Source organism: Anomalospiza imberbis, chromosome Z, assembly GCF_031753505.1.
Source record: "Anomalospiza imberbis isolate Cuckoo-Finch-1a 21T00152 chromosome Z, ASM3175350v1, whole genome shotgun sequence".
Classification (NCBI taxonomy): Eukaryota; Metazoa; Chordata; class Aves; order Passeriformes; family Viduidae; genus Anomalospiza; species Anomalospiza imberbis.
In genome coordinates, this window is record NC_089721.1 from 24,922,196 (window position 1) to 24,941,889 (window position 19,694).

The window sequence follows — 19,694 nt, forward strand, 5'->3', positions numbered from 1 at the left end:
GCCGGCACAGCCAATATATAGTAAGTCTTTCATCAAGCAGCAAAATAAACAAACAAAAGATCTATACAATGTAGTGGGGTTTTATTTTCTTTTTTTTCCCCCCAACACGCATATTAAATTGGATATGGAGTACTGACAACCTAAAGCACTGCTTTACTCAATAAACATTGATAGGAAAACTTGAACTTTTAGGGCAAATCAGCACAGCGGTGTCAACAAATGCCAACAAATGGATCTTACTGTGCAGTGGAACTGATGTATGAAATTTTATTCTGCCAGAGTCTGGCATATAGACACAGTTTCCTAGATCATTTTTTTGTGTTAGTTCTAATTTACAGTAGGATTGGAACAGCAATTACAGTATCAAGAAAAGTGTATTATGTACTGTATATAAAATTTAGTGTGTGTTTTAAACAGCAATGAAAATACAAGTCATATTTTTAAATTAAATTTACTTATCCTTTTTCTGTGACTAGTATTTACTTTGTTTACAGAGTGGATATGAAAGAAGAAAGGAATATTATAATGAGCATGCATACATGAAGTATGGGCATTTTAAAAGCTGAATTATTAATTATAAATATAATCTGGACTTTTCACAAGGAGAGGATAAAATGTTTTATATTTTGACTTTGCTGCTAAGTAGTGATAAGACTATAGTGAAATGAATGTTTATATAAGTCCATTGGTGGCAACATGAACTATTTAGTACTGCCAGGAATTTTGTAAATAACTCTTCTTGATCCTGGCTACAAATTTCTGAGGACATAACAGGAATAATGTGAATGGAGACTAAATTATTGCCTGAGATTCACATAATTCCATTAGATACTGATCTAAATATCTGTAAACACTAAATGAGGCACTCAAGACTTCCTTTTCCTATCAACAAAGGGTTATTAGTTCCAAATGATATGCCTAAAATGAAATTTTCTGGGAATGTCTCTAAGAAAAGGTAATCTTTACTTTGTTCTGTTTATCTGCCTCCAAAGGCAGGCAGTTTTACTGATCTGCATGGTTACTATGAAACTAAAATATTACAAGTTGTTTTTTTTTATATACATCTAAAGTGGGCTGAAGTCTTTTAACATGTTCTTATTCTACTAAAATCATACTTAGTCATTTTCAATTTATACAACCAAGATTTTTAACCTGGAAATCAATACTCAACTTGCTTTCATTAACATGAAAGGTTTTTTACATAGTTCCAAACTACTGAACATGTAGGGGAATACTGGACATGTATTCCCCTACTGCTGATGAGGGAGGGCTTATAACTGATGACAGTTCAAATTGCAAGGATTTAGATTAAATCTGACATTCTTTTCTGCTATGGTGAGAGGTTTTTCTATCACAGAAAATGTAAGGGTCATATTAGGCTTTCTTTATTAGCAAAATAGCTTCTTTTGTGTTAACATTGTGCAAAAAAACACAGTCAATGTTAACCTGAATTTCATACAAAAGAAACTTAGCCATGTTTGAAAATCTCTAACATTGAGCATCCAATTCTATTTTGAAGAGATTTTCCACATTACAAATTATATGCGGCTAGACCTATTCTAGCAAATATTCAACACATCATTAAAATATTGGAATGTTACTTGAGAAATACAAAACTGTGGTTAATTGAGGCCTGAATAAATATTACAGGATGTGGTTGTGTCTACAGATAGATGCTTTTTTAATCACTTCATTTTTGCATGCTAAAAGATGAAAGGAGAAAGAAGGAATCTGTGATAAACACCATGAAAACATAAAATAAGGCGATTCAAGAAAGATATTTGAGTTCATTCAATTCCAGGTTTAATTTCAGTCTTGAAAGACCTCTTATTTCTTGTCTTCTTCTTTGCAGACATGTATGATTAAAAGGATTAATGCATGTGATTTTATATTTGTGACATGAAGTTATGTTTCTAATGCTGAGGAATTTTACCCTCCTCCCTTTTTGATGTGTGGAAAAGCTGCAAACTGCTGATTCAATACAAATAATATCAGCATAGAGTCTTAGATACCCCAGGCTGCTGAAGGAGCAGCCTGAGGAGTGGGCTCTCCAGAAAAGGGGTGTGATTAGGATGTCTAACAGTGCTGTTGACTTGGAGTCTACTGCCAGCAAAGCTCTCACAAAACACAGTCATAACCCCTTCACAGTGATGAATTGCCCCCTTTGGCACAGGAGGAGTGGCTAATATCTGGAAGTGCAAATTACATCTCCCTGTGGTAGCTTGTCTAAATCTGAAGCTTTAATTGTAATTAAATGATGAATACATTCCCTTCATTTTTGTTTTGTTTTGCTGAATTCAGCTCTGATAAAAGTGGCAGGTTAATTGCACGGGGGAATTAAGTCATTGAAGATCATAGAATCATAGGACAATGTGGGTTGGAAGGGATCCTAGTGATCATCTGGTTCCACTCCTCCCTGCTGCAGGACTCCTTTCACAGGACCAGGTTGCTCAGAGTGCCATTCAACCTGGGCTCGAGCACTTCCAGAGAGCCAAAAAGCATTTATTTAACCTTTTTAATCCATGTTTTATCTAAAAAATGTTTCAGCTAGCTCTAAAGGGCACAGTTTAATAACAGCGGAAGAATCTTTCCCTTCTAACTGCATTCAGCTATCTGTACCATACCTTGAAGTGTTGGTTATTTGTGTGATACAGCTGGACAGAAGCCACTTGGTTATGTCTGTTCTCCCTAGGACAAGCATTTCAGAACAGTCAGTCGGATGTTCATATGACAATCTCCCACTTAGATTCACAGGATTTTCCTGTTCTTTAAAAGAGAGATAAAATTCTCAGATTGTTTACAAAAATGAATTGAAATTACTAGTAAGTTTTGTTGAGGACACAGGTAGCCGGGCTTGCAAGCCACAGAAGGTGCAGACGTAAATGCAGATTGACCTCTCTGTAGAAGCCCAAACAAGAGACCGCGGTGAACTGCCAACATTTGGGATAACAAAGGGCACGAATATGAGTGACACCAGCCAGGTGAATGGACACTGAAAGACACAGCAGGAGCCTGGCATTGCCGACCTTTAGCGTAACAAGGAGATGACACCCCGTGAGTCAGCCAGTGAGGTGGATAGAGGGGGGACGGGAGCCGATTCGCCAGATCAGTGAGCCTTGAGCTTGGTTGGACTGTGAGAATACAAAGGCCCAGGGGTTTCTTTTTTGTGGGTTGTCCTCAGAGGCACGAGCTCGAGCTGTTTCTGTGTTGCTGCACTGTGAATAAATGGCTTTGTGGAATGAGATATCTGAGACTCTGCCATGGGAAACCTAGTCTGATTTTGTGAGAGTGGGGTGTGCAAGGAGTCATGTGGGGCTCCTGTCGGGTCACTGGAGCTGCCTGCTGTGAAGGGGCTGCCATCTCAGCAGTGACGGTCTGTGGTGGTGGGACTGTGACTGCCAGAGTGGCTTCTGGATGGTCAGGAAATTTCTTTAATATACACCCGTGCTGGTAGTGCTTTACTTGTACCAATAGTTTTGAGTGGTATGGCAGAAAAATCATTTCTACAGCCACTGGTTTAAGTTGCATTCCCCAAAAGCTTGAGAAAAGTCTGGCAAAAACCTAATGGCCTCCTCCAGAGCCCTCTCTGGAACAAGAATGCTGCATGCAGGCCAGATGCATGAAAGGAAACTGCCATAGTTTAATTGCTAGATTTCAGCTTCTTATTGTACCTTTTGAGGGCTTCTCTGCTGCATAAACTAAGTAGAGCAGAAGACTAAGGACATGCACGTGGATAAATCATTATTTAGAAATTGTTGCAGAACACCTCTGGTCTACTAGCATTACTCCACTCTCCTTGTCTTTAACAAGGAGAATGCTTTTACATGCTAGGATAAACAAGAGAATGTCTAGCAAATTGTACCACAGCTGATAAATAAAGTGATAGTTGTTTATATGTGTCCATTTTATTCCATGTGTGTTATTTGAAGAGGCAGCTTTCTGCAATGAGGTGGGGATCTTGGTCACAAAAAGTAATGTTCTACCAAGCTAATGCTTTGTATAATACAGAGTTCTAGTTCACCACCCAAAGTTTAGAGAAGTGACAAAGGATCAAATCTTTTACAACTAGACATTTCTGCTGATGTATATTTTCCATCTTATCTACTCCATTTTTTAAGCATGTTTTTTTTACTGGATTAGGAGTAGCAAATTCCTACAATTTTATAGCCATGTGACATTGTTATCATTGCTTTTAGCACAGGAAATGGTATATCTGTTAGTATAGAGACCAAAAGTACTCTCCCATGAGTCACTAAAAATCATCTGCCAAAACTAATTAAACTGATGCCAAATACGACAAGTCAGTTTAAGACTGGTAACAATTTATAGTACACTGACTTTGCGGGAAAAGGTAGAATGTGGGTTTAATTTAATGGGAGGTGAGGGTAAGGATCTTAAGTACAATATCACAGAAGAGGTAAAGGTCTCTTACCTGATTTTTTTCAATAATTCACCTATGTTGAACTAGTCCAAAACCTTTTTTCAGATACTTTGTTTTGCAATTTTATTAATTTACTATTAAATTACAGTTAACAAGAGAACTGTTCAAACTATTTGAACTCACATTTTAAATTTCTCAATTAAATTTTAAGTAGTATTCTAAGATGAGAACCGGTTTAAAAGAAAATTTAATATATCCTTGTGTGGAAACTTTGCTAGAATTTCATGGAACTATCATGAGAATCTCCTAGAGAGATGTTTTGATCTTGATTTTCTAAAAGAAATTCAGAATGAAATACAAGTCCTTTTAAGTGTTAACCTAGAGAATAAATTAAGAAGAACAATGTAAGGTTTGATAATAAAGACTGTAGAAATGGTCTTTATGCAATAGCCATTTTTACCCACAACATTACATGTCTAGCTAAGGCCTGTGGTCTAATTTTAACTTTAGATGTGCATATATACAATGCATCAAAAAAGCTGAAATATCAATAATGATCAACCTGATTTCCACAAGGAGCCATATATAATACTTAGAAGAATTACTTCTTTTGAACTAGTTAAGTAGTTTGCTTATTGTATACATAGAGTTTCTGAATTTTTTTCCATTTCTATAGGAAATGTAATTATTAAAGTGCAGCTGTAAGAAAACAGTAAAATTATTTCATCTAGCTGAGCCATTAAATTTATTTTTATTTAAAAATGTATTATTGTATGGTTGCAGGGTTTGGACTATAATGCATTATGCAGACCACAAGGGACACAAGGAGTAGAGATGGCTTATCTAGAGAAAAGACCAAGGCCCTGTCACCCTTGATATTTTTAGCTGAATAAAGACCCTCCAGTGAAACTAGCTCACTTCATTTGCTACCCTGCCTTGTATCAATAGAGAGCGGAGAATTGAGCCCCTGCTTTTGTCTTATAATGCATTTGTCTCCAATGTTTGTCTTACCTGCCAAAATTTCTGTTGACAGTGCTATGAACATGCTATGACATGCTTTCCTCTCTCACTGTCCTGTGACAAATACATTAATTTTAGTAATATTTTTATCTCAATTCAGCCCAATGGTCTACCACAAACAATCAGAAATCCCTTTACTACTAAGTACATTGCTCCATTCTTTTGACACCTCAGTGATTCTTGATCTTTATTCCAGAATAACTATGTGTCCTCAGCCTTCTTGTTCACACTGATTTGTCTGCTAAGATAACTTGAGTGGGTCCAAACAGTTGGACCCACCTATGAACCAGTTTCTTCCATCTTTCCAGATTAAAACTAGTGTAGTGGGACTTCCTGGTTTCATATCTGTGAGCTTGTACTTTTCACTCAAATGAGGATTTTGTGATATCCAAAAAAGCTATTTCCAGAAAAAAATATTTCTTCTCATCACCGTTGCTGTGAGCTGTTGAACCATCTTCAGCATTAATCATGATAAACTTCTGACAGAAGTAGTTGTCATTTCCATGTGTGTCTCTAGCAACTTGTTTAATTCTGAGTTTTCTGTAACTTTTTCACCCTGTTGCAGAGCTGTCCTCCACACAGATTTCCTGTTTATAAAGTGAACATCTTCTGATAATTTAGCATATTTAGTGTTCCTAAATTAATATCTAATTCCATTATGTAGGGGGAAGTATGTCATACTACTTCCATTAACTAAATTGAAACATCTGTGGCCCAAAGTTCCCTGGCATGGACTTAATGATCAAAATCTCCATAATCCTTTTGATGGTTCATGATTTTTCTCTGACAGAAGCCCTTGGTCCTAACATCTCCTGTATGGATTACTACCATGGTTTTAACCAGGAATAAATTATGACATTCATTTAAGAGATACAGTGACCTCAAAATATAGAACTTTTTCCATGACATGGTAGCTACTTAGAAGCCCACAGGAATAATGCTGTAGACATAAGTGTTCACATTCACATTAAGTTTGCCATATGAAGATTAGAAATGCTAACTTTAGTTTCTAGCATTAGTTTCTGAAGTTATTATTTTTCCTTTTTCTAATGTCATAACTTGATGATGCATTATACTTTGTTCCTAAAGGTATTCTAAGCACACTGATTTTTAGGACCATGGTATACAGATCATTCATTCCCTGAATTTCTCCCAAAAGGTGTGATAAATAAGTTTGGCTTTTTTAGCAATGGGATTCTCTCTTATAAGGAAAGGATAATCTTGCCTACTGCATTTTACCTTTAAATAAAATAACATATAGGGAAAGAAGATAGGGAAGACAACTACAGATGCTGAAGCTCTGATATCCACTTTTGCAAAAATAGTATTTTTTTGTTCAAGGATAAAAATCTACTGTAGTAAGAGACAAAGTTATTTAAATAAGGAAATGCAATATTTTAAGCATAAATAAAAGTGTTTGTACTCTAAGAGGAAATGAAGAATAAATATTATGCTAGTCTGACATTGACAACACTTGATTTATGTTTTTCTTATGAATAGAAGAGAACCACAAGATTTGCTTAGAATTCTATATAAAATGTAGATAGCAGACTAACTGTAGAAGACTGTCGTATCAACCACACCATATTTATAGCCTGTACAAAGTCAAAAGTCATGGCAGTCAGGCAAATTCACAATGTCTGGATTTTTTTTTTTTCAAACGTTGGAAACATTTATTTTTGAAAAGGGAAGAAAGGAGCTATTGGCCAGTCATCCTTGCCTCAGTGCCCAGTAGTACATAAAATGAAGCAGATCCTCCTGGAACTTTTGTCAAGGCATATGGATGAAAGGTGAAGGGGTCGAAGAGGCAAGCAACATGGGTTCACATAGGGAAAATCATATCTGACTGATCTAGTGTCCTTTTAGGATGGAATGACTACCTTGGTGGATGAAGGGAAAGCCATGGATTTTATTTTGACCTCCCTGTAAAAACTACACAACACTGTCACTAAGTTGGAGAGATCTGAGTTTGATGAAGGGACTATTTAATGGCTAAGGAACTGGCTGGCCGTACCTGAAGAGTTGCAATTAATGGCTCAGTGCCCAGATATAGATCAGTAACAAGTTGTATCCCTCAGAGGTCATTATTTGGCTCCTCGATATCTTTATTTATGACATAGGCAGTGGAATTAAGAACACTCACAGCAAGTCTACAAATGACAGCAAGCTGTGTGGTGCAGTTCTGCACGTGAGTGAAGGGATGCTGTCCAGAGGGACCTTGACAGACTTGAAGGCCGTGCCAAAGTAAACCTTATGAAGTTCAGTAAGGCAAAGTGTCCTGCACCTGGGCCAAGGCAATTCCTGCTATTGATAAAGACTGAGAGATTAATGGATTGAGAACAGACCTGCGGAGAAGAATTTTGGGTATTGGTAGGTGGAAAGTTGCGTATGACCCATATGTGTGCTTGTAGCCCAGAAAGCCAAATGTGTCCTGGGCTGCATCCAAAGCAGCGTAGGCAGCAGGGCCAGGGAGAGGACTCTGTCCCTCTGCACTGCTCTGCTGTGGTGAGACCCCACCTGGAGCACTGCAGTCAGTACTCAGGTCTCCAACTGTAGAGTCTCCAGGTGAAGGAAGACATGGACAGGTTGGAGAAGGTCCAAAGGAAGATTGTGAGAGGAGTGGAGCATGTCTGCTATGCCAACAGGCTGAGAGAGTTGTGGGTTGTTCAGCCTGAAGAAAAGAAGGCTCCAGGGAGACCTTACTGTGTCTTTTCAATACATAAAGGGGGTTTATAAGAAATACAAGGAACTTGTAGTGATAGAACAAGGGGCAATGGGTTTACACTGGCAGAGGATAGATTTAGATTGGACATAAAAAAGAAATTCTTAACTGTAAGGATAGGGAGACAGATTGCTCAGAGAACCTGTGGTTGCCCCACCCCTGGCAATGTTCATTAATGTTTTATTAAGGATGAAAACAGTACCTTATGGAATGATGGGCAGCCTAGATTATTTTGTAAATACATGAAAGGCCTTATAAATAGTTTTGTCAAAATCATAACCCTTTCAACACAAGAATTATAAACTAAAGACTCCAATATAAATCAGGACTAGAGTCAGAGAAAAAATGAACAGTTTCTTTGAAGAGCAAGACACCTCTAGTTGTAATTCTTCCCTAGCCATAAATTAAGATTTACTCATTATACCTAGATAAAGCTTTATAAGGCTTATATACATTAATGCTTCAAATGTATACTCATTGTTATGAAACATAAGCACACATGGATATAGCTTAGCCTGTTATACCTGCAAAACCAGAGTAATTTCACTGACTTCACTGAAGTTTTTTGGTACTATGTCTTACATATGTAAATATAAGCTTTGGCTAATTTGAATGTATTTTTCAAAGTAAAAACTAATTATATCTGTGTTAGAAAGCAATGAGACTTGTGTGTAATCCTTTTCCCCGACTAAATCCTTTTCCCTTTTTCTACTAAATAAAATACTATAAAAATACTTAGAATTAAAAAAAATATTTTAAAAAGCAAAAGCTGTTTTCTCACTATCAGCTTTCCAAAAAAAATCCCCAAAGAGCATGCTGAAGTGAATTAAATCTCCAGTGAATGTTCTGCTTTGTTATAAGAAGAAAACATAAAAATTACAAAACACTTACCAACTTTTAAAATAAGGTTATAATTTAGCAGAACAAAACCAAAGCTTTTGGTATTGTATTTCTTTATTTGCTTTGGCACTGGCATAATTTTTCAATTGTGTGTCAGATACTCAGTTTTGCCCAATCTATATTTCTTGCTTGTTTATTTGTGTTTGTAAAACAAGAAATATCTGGAAAACAGGCTTTGGATGAAGTTTACTAATAAATACAACTATCTGTGAAAACCAGCTATCAGACAGACATTAATCTGATCTGTTTGCAGTTCATGTCATGCTTCAAGTAAACACAAAACCACGGAAGTTCAGGGCTTTTTTGCTCCAGTTGTTCTGTTTCCTCTATTCCAGAAGAGTTTAAAGATTCTGAAGTCCTTTATTATGAAAAAAACCAACGCTCAAAAGAAATAGAAAAAGTGTAGGGGCTCCTACAACTGTGGTGTTACTATGTCCTGAAGAAAGAGAGGTCTAATTCTACATCTTGTTTCATAAAGATATATTTAATTCACCGAATTAAAAGTTTGAAGTTCCTGAGACCCTTGTAAATAGACCTTCTGACTGACATTTTCCTTGAACTTTTTTTTCAGTTATGCTCAAATGTTAAAACTCTTGTGCTTTCCTTGGCAGGGATAATGAAGGGGTGTACATTCATAAATGGAAAAGAGAGGCTTACTGGAGTTTTCTTTGCAGAACTGTGGGATCAGAGAAATCAGCCGTACATCTAACATGCTTGTTAAATTCTGCAGTGCATCATGAGGAACTGTCCTGGCAAATCTCTGAAATCCTTAAATGTTACCTTGTCTTTGTTGCTGTGATTATGAGGACAAAATCTTTTATACTGCAGGAGACATTTAGACTCCCCATTCCCTCCCAGGAAAAGCATTTTCAAGGTACAATCATGTAGGCTGTGTCACCAGCTAGAGAGGAGCAAAAGCCACACACGCGTTCTTTTAAAAGCTGTTTTCGCCTCACAGAATTTTTTTGTTTTTAACAGTCAAACAAAGAGAATAAAATCTCAATTGAAAACAGAAGTCAGAAGCCTCCCTGATTTGACCAGCCAGAGGAGGGAAGGGAGAAAAATACATCCATTCTCCAAAGCTCCCTAATTCCATTTTCTAATAAAAGCTCAGCTACAGAAGAGCCAGATTGCAGCCTTTTCCATGCCTCATTTTGTTCTCTGATGTGATGCCAGTTGATAAGCCATTACATAATTAGAAAAGGCTCTGGTGGGTTAGAAACCACCAGAAAAAGAGATGAGGAACACCTAGATCTGATTGATTTTTGAGGAGTGAGCAGGGCTGAAGATTAGCCAGTTGATTCCTCAAGGAATATTTCATATTCTGCCTTGTTTGATGACACATTTCTGAGGTAGTCTCTTGTGAGAGGCTTGAAACTCCATCAATGTGTCTGGGTCTAAGCTGCAGTACAAATGCAGGTCTGTGAGAATAAAAATCTAATTCTAAAGAGACTGCAGTCATCTGACAACAGGAATTTCCCACAAGACACAGAAGGAGGTTTGGATAATCAAAGCCATGAGAAGATGCAAACATGTTCTGGAAGTCAAGGAAGAGAATAAATGAAAGCATGCAAAACACTAAGAAGTGAGGGGGCTTGAGGGTTACACTGGAAGTTATTGGTGTTTCTATAATGAAATATTTTTGCACAATAACCTGGCTGTCCATATATTGCTATAGAGTACCTTGTTAATGTGCTGGTATGTTAGTGTTAGAATTTGCCAAGAAAATCTCTCTGTATGTTTCATTACTTAGGAACCCAACAGGGTATATTTTCCAAGTCCATTATTTCAGCAGTGTAGTTGCAAAGATCTATCTGATACTAGGATTGTGACACCTGAAAATATACTTTGCTTCTACTGCAAGCTTAGACCAATATCATATAAACCATTCAGTAAGCACTTCCAGGAGAGCAAAACTCATATACTACTGGAGTGTATAGAATACTTACTGCAACATTTAATCACTTGTTGCTGTGCATCTACCTGTAAACTTGCTGAGCAAGACACATACAGATTTGAGAACATAAAAGAGCAAAAGCAGAAGTGAGATGTACCAGGGAGCTGGGATTATTCAAGGAAGAGAGATTTGCCAAAGATTTTAAGTTCAGATTTTCTAATGCAATAGACCTCTTTAAGCCCCATTGTGATGAAGAATTACTGAAATAAAGCTGAATATTTTTAAAATAGCCCTCCATTTTGCTCTGCCTGTAAATTGCAGTGAGATAGATGTAAACATAATCAGCTGAAAAAAACCTGGTTTTTCTAGTTCACAGCATTAATTAGATGATTCATAGGAAGTCTTCTATAATCTTAAGTTCAGAAAAATAATATTTCTGTATTTTTTGGTGTTTATTAAAGCAAATCTAATTTTGGAATCCTAATGTTTAATTGTATTGTCTGAAAACAGTACATTAGCACACCTAAGATGTTGCATGCAGCAGTTCAAATCCTAAATTCCAACCCAGAAACTAGAAGAAATTCAGTGTGTTGAGAAAATTTCAAAATTAAGATATAAAGTCTATATAGAAATTGTAAGTGAAAACGTACTATGTTATGAGCCTGAAGACCTGAAAGCTGAGCTAACATTCTGGAAAAGGACTGTAATGATGAAGTGCAACTTGAAAAATCATCTTCTTATAAGCACAAACCTACCAGCACGTTTTTGTTGGTTTTTTTGTTTAACACCCCAGATTTCACATGCTTGCAAGCAAAGTAAGCAAATATTTGACAACCAAAACAGTACAGTTTTGAAGGACAATCAAAACAGAATTCATTCATATAATACTGAGTGTGCAGAAATGTGGCAAAGCTCAAAGAGGAGATTACCAATTAAGATTAACAAAGCCAGTGACAGACATTTGACATCACAGCCAATATCAAATTTATCAGGAAGTCTGCTTCCAATGAAACAGTGATGCTGAGACAACTGATGACAAAAATAATTTTTTTCCTCAAATGGTGATGTTGGAAAGTGTTGTCCTGAATTGGGGCACTCCTCTTTGTTCTGCACTGGGATGGAAACATTGAAGATGCATTTAAAACTGAAGTATGGCTCATTATGTAGTGACCTCATACAGAGACCTTTTGTTTAGCATCAGAGACAAAGTGAGCATGCCAGCCAGGGAGTGTAACTGCCTGTGTCTGTCTGTGTGTGAAAGACTATTGAGTCGCCTCTGACTACAGCTGACATACAGTCATGTGTGAAATTGTGTGGAATACCACCAAATGTGGTATGTGTGAGTGAATATGCCACACAAGATTCTGTTAGACTCAGGCATGCTATGCTCAGTTTATTCTTAAAATCACACTGAAATAAAAATGCTCATGAAACATTTCTTTCAAAACACTCCTGCTGCCTTGTTCTCTCTCCTGCTTTCCCTTCTCTTTTCCCAGTTTTTTGGTTCATGGGAAGCACAGGAGAGAGGAACAGTAATGATTACCGTACCTGGGTTGTATTAATAAACACAGGAACGTGTCATCTTCCTCCACTCTCTAAGTCAACAGCAAATGCTTTTACGTGTACACATATTAATGATCTTCTAATCAGATAAAACAAATAATGAATTTTATCCTCAGAATGCATTTCCTGAAATTATTACTTTCCATTGAATGGCTTTATTTTAGTCAAGAATTTTCCCTTTAAGCCTAACTTACTGTATTTTCCTATTTAGTTAATGTTTTCCATATCTTCCAGTTCTTCTGCTAATCATATATAACTTAATTTCTGATACACCAGCATAAAAAATATCTTCTTCAATGAATCCATGAATCTGGATTAATTAAATCTACCAGCTTTTGTGCATTGGTGATAATGTTTTTCTCATTAAGAAATAAATACTGAGTTAATGTGGCATGGACTGAGTATAAACTAATGCTAGTTAAGCTGGATAGTTCTAAATGCAAACAACCGGGTCTGCTTGCTAGTTTGCAAAGCCCCTCTCTTCTGCAGTGCTTACATGTAGATTGAGCAGCAATAGTGGCCTCACAGATGATAGGTTTGCTAAAGGGAAATACTTGTGGTGAAAATAAAGTATACATATAGGTTCTCACCAGTATCATAACCAAAATTATGTGGATGAAACTTCAATATGTGGACATTGACCCTGACCAAAAAAAAAAAAAAAAAAAAGACACAGCAAACCTGCTAAATGAACAGAGACGAATCTGTTTAATGGCAAGTGAGAACATGAGAGGCCTATAGAACAATTTTAAGTGTTAAAAATGAGACAGATCTAAGTTTGCCTTAGGCCAAAATACTTATTTTTTAAAATACATATTTTTGCTGTGTAGTATGGTGGACAGAGTGCTCAGTATGGCCCCTGACCCACTGGCTCCCCTAAAAGCTGAACCAGAATGCTCACTTCAGTTAAATTTCCTACTGGTTTAATGAATTTAGCTCACTTGTGCAAATTTTTAAGTCCATTCTAGGTTCTGCTTCTGTTAATTTTCCTAACTGAATTCACAGTCTCTAAAATTGCAATCTCTAAAAAAATTAATGTGTTTTGCTACTGAAAATCAGGCATATCTGGCATAGATCTGTTAACAGCTTTTTCCTAAGAAAGATGTTCCACGTTAGTTATTTCAAGAATTAATCAAGTTTTAGAACATTTTAATAAATTTCTTTGCAGCAGAAGTGTAACATGTATATAGACCTACTGCTAAATGTTAATTTTTTTTCTCAGGGATATTATTGTCCTGACTGCTAACTAGTCCAGTCATTAGAACCTCAGTATTTACCTCCACTGTGCAGAAACGACACAAATCACCTAAAGGTGTAAGATGTCCTCCAGAAAGGGTCTTCAGAAAAGCTGGAGGGTGAAATATTTTTCAGTTTTTTGGCTTCTCTACCTACATTATTAGCCAGCAGTTACAACAAGCCTTCTGAGTACCCTGCTGTATTAGGAAACTGCTTCCCATGGCTGAGTTTTCTTGTCTTTTAGCAACATCTGACATCCATTTAAATAAAACAAGCCAATTTCCTATGTCACGTAAGTAGAAATTGCAGTAAGAAATACAACCTCTTGCTGAATTTCCTCCTGATTTCTTTGAAATTAGCTACTGTATAAGTTGAATCTTAATAAATGAGACAATTACTTCACCTTTGATGCTGGTGCTGTTCAAGCATACTCCAAGAGAATTCCTCTTGGGCTCTAAAGTCATGTTATATGGGCGTAAGATTTATGAAGAAAGGAGAGCATATTCCTGTGCCATGAGTGTCTGTTTATTCTCAGAGAAAGCAAAGAAGGGTACAAAGAAACAAGCATTTCTTTCTGAAGATATTGCTCTTGGTAGTGGCAGTGCCTTTTTACTCTGGGAAATCAAAATATTAACATTTCAATAAGCAAACAGAGGAATTAAGTTCTCTTTTCAGATCTGTCTCTTTCTGTTGCTGTTGAGCAAGAAATGACACAGATTCACTAGAAGGCTGGTTTGCACAACAGCCGCTTTAATACCAAAAACCTTCTTTTTTACAGACAGTTTCGACACATTTTATTTGATTGGTTAATTAACAAAAACATCTTTCTCACAAACGGTCCTTGAGAAGAACAGAAAAACAGAGTAGGAAAACACCACCCACAGGTTGTTTATACTAACAAGTTATTGTCGTTTCTCTACAATTCCTTAAAAAGTCTCACAAGTCCACTGTGAGAAAACAAATCTCATTTTCTCACTATCTGACCTGGTTGTCACATCCACTTCTTTCTGCATTTGTTTCTCTATACACTCTCAGCGAGAGGACCAGAAACAACAGAATTCTAAACTTGTTTTTTCCTCAGGTTTTGAAACTTTCATTAATAATTCAGCTACAAGTATTAGTTGGCTTCTTCTAAATTACCAAATAAGTACTTGTCTTAGACTTTCTGCTAAAAATGGCTTGATATTTTTCAAATTACAGTATATCTTTGAAAAGTTTTGCTAAATGCTAATTTTGTAGCATTAAAATCTGTTATGATTTTTGTTTTCAAATAATGTGCAATATTGGTTAAGCCAGGCAAAAATTTATAAAACATTAACAGTATGGAAGAGAAGTCAAAATACTTATTAAGAATTATTTTAAAGTTTTGGTGAGTACTTGAATTATCTAAAAAAATGACAGATTTTCTGTCATTTTCTGGCATGTAATGTGGCTGCTTTGAAGAACACACATCAGATGAGCTGTGTTTGTGCTCATGCCTGTGGGAAAGTGCATGAGGAGAAGAAAACAGCACTTCTGAAAATATTTCTGAGCTCTTCTGTTGAAAACAGAGAAGAAACTAGAGAAGTCTGGAGTATTAGTAGCAATAGCAATTAGGTGAACTGTCATAGTCTGAGCGTGATGGTTCTTTCCTTAACAAATCAGATCTGCAGTAATAGTTGGAGTAAAGATCCCTTGGAATAGTAATCATTCTCTGAAAATTTTTGAGGAGAACACAAGATCCATGTATAATCAAGTCAAATTAGCATGACATGAGCTCTGGTAATTCAGTGGTCTCTAAAGTATGTTGCTGCTATTTGATAGATTAAATAATACTTACATTTTTTCTATGAAGTAGGTGCAGCAGTGTTTTTATCAATGACCAATTCCAGATTCACCAAAACCAGGACCTCCTATTATATGTCTCTTCTAGCTGGAAGAGTTAAATTTTTCATTTAAATAAATGAATTCTGGGGCCAGTCAGCAGCTAAGGTAATCTAAATTAAGATAAAGCTAAGCTAACCTAAACCAAGCTTAGCTAAGATAAGCAAATCTAAGGCTTGGTTAGTTTTGGTCAGCTCTCCAGATTCCACTCCATTCCCTCTTCTTGACCACCCTTGGCCTGCTGCTGGCAGGAAGGACAGAGAGGGACTTCAATTTCAATTTGTCTGGTGATAATACAAATAGAGGCTGTGTACAGAGAAATCTGCTGCCCATGCTACGCTGTCAGTTGTAGCATATTGCTTGGCTTGAATAGCAAAGATTAGCCTTTATTATGATTATAAGCCTGTAGTATAAATACAGGTGAGTTTTATCATCTGCTCCATCATCAGCACCCCTTTTACACATTATAAAGATTACAGTTAATCTGAGAGATTATTCTATACTTCATTTCCTTTGCACAAGATTGCATTTTTCTACTCAAATACACAAATTGTTCTGAGAGAGGTATTTACCTTGTCTTTTAAAAATGCTGAGTTAGTTTTTTGTGTACTTTCAGACATAAAAGGATGTGGAACTGAAGCTAACTGCAATAAAATTTCAGATGACAGCACCACTATGTCAGCTAGATTTTCATTATTATATTGTTTACATCAGTGACTGGGATGTAATTATGTGGGTGCATTTCCATCACAATTTCCCAAACAGTAAGCAATATTTGACTTGCCGAAGACAAAAAAAACATCCAGTCCCAGCCTGCTTCTTCATATGCCTTTGAGAAACATTCCTCTCACAGGCATGCTTCACTTATTCTCTGTGATAAAATTTTCTTGATCTTTATAAGTGGAAAACAATTGTCTGAAATAAAAGTGCTAAGTGTCATGAGTCTAAAGGTACAGAGGCACAGGCCAATATAAATGTAGATGATTAAGTTAAAAAATAAAGAGAAAAAGGGAAAATTGGGATCCATTGAGGCATATAGGGAAAGAACCTAGGCTTCCACCAAAAGCACAATTTCACCATCAGTTATTGTGGTCTCCTATATATCTATATTGTATCTGCAGGTGAAAATACTGGTATCAGTTTCCTGGACGGTTGTGCATCGTCACTCTTTCAAACCCTTTCTTCTTCACTCCCAAAAGTTAAGTGCTGTGTGCAGAGCTTGTCAGAGTCATAAAACATGACGAGCACCCAGCTGTGGAAGGAGGAAGAACTTGTGGTTCCAGGCCATGTGCTTAATAATCTCAAAGCAGCTTTGAGGTGGGGAACATAAATACATTAAAAGAATCTGCCTTCCTAAAATGGAAGCTATATAGGCTAGTGGAAAGCCATTAGACCAGCAAGATTCTCAAATCCTTGTGAAAGTCATTTATCTTCCCTCTACCATAGTTTCTCTAACAGAAAAATGGGGATAAAACATTCTCAATTTTTTTTTAATAATTAAACTAAAAGAAAGACAGTGTTTGAATATTTAGTATTGTGCTCTGCAGCAAACAGGACTTCATTTTTTTGACTACTCACAATAAAGGGAATCACAATTATCTCAGATTTCAAGACAGAAAAGTCTAATTTTCAGTATGTTAGCAGTGAAGTGGAATCATTACTTTGCCAATGAACTTCATACGCAAGGAACATTTTTATTAATTTTTTTTTAAATTAGAGTATTTACCCAAGGCTTTACAGTGAGGTATAAAACTGCTTGCACTGATAGTTAAATGAACTCAGTAGATTCCTAGCAGCAAGCATGCATGAGAAAGAAAGCAACTAAACAAATCACTTCCAAAGTTTTATAGCAATCATGTCATGAGGGCAGTTATTAGTTTGTTATGGTTTTATTCCATGTCTTTCTTAGTTGTTTAGAAGAAACAGTTTAGTAGCATAGAAAAATACAATGTTTTCATGGCCCTTGGAGCAGAGCTCCTATGTCATTCTCCAAGAAGTTCATGCATGAAGCCTCTGAGGAGTGAGAGTCTTAAATCAATTACAGTGCTGGCAAAGCATAACACAAGTGAGGGAGATGAAGTAGATGGAGTAGCAACAAGAGTGCAGGAAGGAGGAACATGTCTGGAAAAGCAGCTTTCTGTGAGTCTTGATGCAACAGGGAGGAAGTTTGAAGCAGTTGCTCTGCAAGACAAAAAGCAGTAGTGAATGTGCTTCCAGTGCCTTGTTCTTCCCTTCTCAGCTCTGCCTTATCTGCATGATAACACGAGGGGACGTCCAGCTGCTGCTCAGACTGCATGTACTTAAAAGAAAAAATAGGCAAATAACTACTTTAATTCTGCTTCGCTGCAGCAGGGAGATGTTTTCTACACAGGCAGAGGGTGGTTTAGAGAGCCTTAAGGGTAAATGGTGCTTGGTATTCACACAGGCCACACACATGGATCGTGCACGCATATGCACACAAACACTTGCAAAAACAAATCCTTTGCACAGGCTGTCTTGGCAAACATCCTAAAAATCTGCACTTCACCCACAGAGCCAGAAAAAGCTTTAGGATTAAGGCCTTTATGATTGTTGTTCAGGCAGCTCTGCAGACATCAAAAAGCTTGTCATGGAAAAGTGAGAAAGAGATGGAACAAAATGGAGAGCACAGGCTTTATATTAGAAATAAACATACAATATGCTTGCTGAATATGCAAAATGTTCCTAGGATATGTGGATTTCCAAGCTGAAGGCAAGGGGGATATATGTCTGTCTATTTCTGTTTTTCCACACAGATATAATAGTAATGTGTGTCATCATTAACTCTGTCTTGCAGGCCTTAGGCTCTGCATGCCTTTGTCTGTGTGTGTGTGTGTGTGTGTGTGTGTGTGTGTGTGTGTGTGCTGTAACTAGATAAATGAAGTAAAGAGAACAGCCTACAGTTATGTCAGTAGTGTACGAGGCAAGTAAAATCAACTCCAAGAGGGAAAGTCACTCAGTATTTCAAGGGCTTGTATGAGAGCCCAATCACTTTTATCCATAAATTATATTTTGCTTTTGGCTCTTGTGGTCAAATGCTTTACCAGAGTTTCCTGAAATAAGAGACACAAGAAAGCAGTCTTTTCATTCAATCTTGAAATCAGTACCAGTGGATACACTGGGGAACAAGTTCTATGTATGTTGTGCATGTACCTCTCTGTCTACCATTTCTTTGCTCTCTTGTAGTTTTGAGCCTTTTACTGCATACTCCAACATCAGCACTAAGAGAAAAACAGTAAGGAATTTGTCAAAAAATGCACCTTTTTATTTTCCAGAGTGTTCTTCTGGTGAGACCACACGCAGCTCCAGCATGTGAGGAATTCCAGGCCTGAAGCAGAGAGCCCTTTCTGAACTCAGCAGCCCTCAGCATCACTGGAGACCATGTGTCGTGGTTTGACATGGAAGTGAATTTTTTTCAGGAAGTTGGGTCAAACCAATCAGTGGTCAGGTTTGGATATTGGCACCTGGAGTGACCACTGAAGGTATAGACACGTCTCTGAGAACACAGGGGGTTAAAAGCAAGAACTCCCAGGGGAGCTGTCTCTTTGGTTCCGGTCAGGGTGCTGTGCAGATCTCCCCTGCCCAGCCATGGGGCTGGGTGGGGGAGGGGAAGCCACGGGGCCTGGTCGAGGTGAGCCGAGGGGTAGAAGGACTGGAACCGAGCCAGCTCCTGTGGACAGAAGGGTGGAGAGAAGTGGAGATGTCTTTGTCATCCCCCCCCAGAGGGAAGAGACAGAGAGTCCGGACTGCACCTGGGCACCTGTAACTTTGCCGGTGGAGGAGAAGGAGAAGGGGGGAGGTGCCCAGCCTTGGCCTTGGGAATTGGCTTCTGGGCAGAGATTGCAGCTGTCCAGGGAGGCTGAACTTTTAACCCTTTCCTGAGAAATTAAGGCTTTGTAAAATATTACTCCTCCTTGATTTGAAGTAGAAGAGAGACAGTCTGGGATCTGAGATGTTGGAAGAGGAAATTCTTGAGTGGGAGGAGATGATGGAGTGGCTTGTGGCTGGACTTTTCTTGTTAGTCATAGACTGAACCAAATTCTTCTGCAACAGAGACGGCATTTAGGGTGATGCGGTGGTGGGCCAAGAGACCT